A 1,771-nucleotide genomic window follows, 5' to 3' on the forward strand; every position below is an offset into this window, starting at 1 on the left:
CCTCACCTGTCTTTTAGGCTATTGAACTGGCCCTTTTTTTAAAAAAAAATAAAATAATTTTAGTTCTTTTTCTGTGCCATTGACAAGGAATAAATTTATTTTTTCTTTTCTCTCACTGTCAAGTGTGTAAAGAAAAAGGCTGCTTAACTTCCTGTCTGCTCATTAAAGCTATTTGAATCATCCTGTATGCTTGCTGACTTCTGCTCACCAGCCCTCACAATAGATGGAATTTAATTAATGATCTGCTGTCTTATACTGAAATTCTATTAAGAAAAATGATGGAAATAATACTTCAAACTCAATGTCTCTGCTTCTTCCTCTGGACGTGGCTTGAAAGTAGAGAGTGGGTAACATGAGAATTGACAGCACAAAAGAGGCAGATCAGCTACCAAGCACGAAAAATCTGGCTACCTGACATATGCACAATTCCAGTATCTTGCAAATTTTCTACTTAAAAGAGGGTTTTCCTGTGGGCCAAATGAAACCCACTGTTTCCTACCGATGCTGTATTAGTTATGTTCCATACATAGGCAAAGTTATTTTCTTGCAACACCTTGTCAGGCAGACTTCCATGGAAGTGTGAAGAGCAGCTGGATTTCCTGTTGGCTTATGAAGCAGCTATGGCATCTCAATGGTACTTGAGAAGCAGAACAAGCATAGAATTAAAAGACCAAAAAGATGCATCTCCTGTATTATAACTTAAATGAGCCTCTTTTTAACATTAAACAGGACTTTGGAATTAAATGCAAAGGTTTCGTTTTCATTTGGCAAATGCATTTAATGCCTTTCCCTGCATTAGGGACATCAGACAATTAATTTTGCTTGAGCAGCTTCAGTTCGTTACAGATTCATACTTAGATACATTCCATCAATGCTTCTGGTGCTCATTTAATATTCCAGATTAATGTTTACTTCGGAACTGACGAGATAATGAGGTTCCTTCCAGTTGCTTAGCATTGTATTTCATACTTAGTTTGTAGAGAAGATTCAGAATAATATTTTTTATGGCACTTACACTGTGTTAGTTTGGGCATTTTAATTCCCTGTCTGTATTAGAATCTATTCTCTGCATATAAGCAAAGGAGCCTTGTGAGGACTATTAAGAGGGATAATGAGGATTACCAGAAATGACTATTTTTTTTTTCAATTTGGACACTTGAGAAGTAGGAAGTTAAATTAGATCTCCAGATAGTTTCACAACAAGTCTAAAGCAGCCACTGAAGTGATCACTGAGGTTTTGATCACTATCAGGGATTTGTGCTCCAACTTTATTTGGGTAATCTGAGTGCAAATTTAAACACAGCTAGATTTGGGTGAATAATACTTGAAGGATTTGATAAGATAAATATTTGCCTTATTTAAAGCTCCACAATGTCTATCAGATAATACACTGAAGACATTTAGCAATTATATACATAAGCTTCTCATCCAGTTGAACACTGAATGAATGGGTAAAGTGAGAATCATCTTGCCCTTTACTAAAAATACTCTGGTGTTAAACCAGTCATTACCACTCTGTAACCATTGTAAGTATGCATACAATGGACCACTGATCACATTCCCACTTATGAGCTCTCCTTTAAGGAAATCAGAATATCAGAAGAGATATCTTATTATACTCAGAGCAGAACTGAGTTACTTTCCCTGTAAAGTAGTTTTGTTTTTTTTCAGAGAGATGTGCTTTCTGATACTTATTGTTAAAAATTAATAGAGAAGATATCTCTGATTTTTTTAAGGTAATTCCTCCCCCCCCCCCCCCCGCATTTTCATA

The 1,771-nt window shown here is 35.9% G+C and overlaps 1 protein-coding gene across 2 annotated transcripts in view; it reads right to left on the reverse strand.

Moving 5' to 3' along the window:
• Window positions 1–1,771, reverse strand: part of ALDH1A1 (aldehyde dehydrogenase 1 family, member A1) — a 53,484-nt gene that overhangs the window by 12,155 nt on the left and 39,558 nt on the right. The window lies entirely within an intron of this gene.

This window comes from Pterocles gutturalis, unplaced genomic scaffold, assembly GCF_000699245.1.
Source record: "Pterocles gutturalis isolate BGI_N339 unplaced genomic scaffold, ASM69924v1 scaffold27966, whole genome shotgun sequence".
In the NCBI taxonomy this organism is placed as follows: domain Eukaryota; kingdom Metazoa; phylum Chordata; class Aves; order Pterocliformes; family Pteroclidae; genus Pterocles; species Pterocles gutturalis.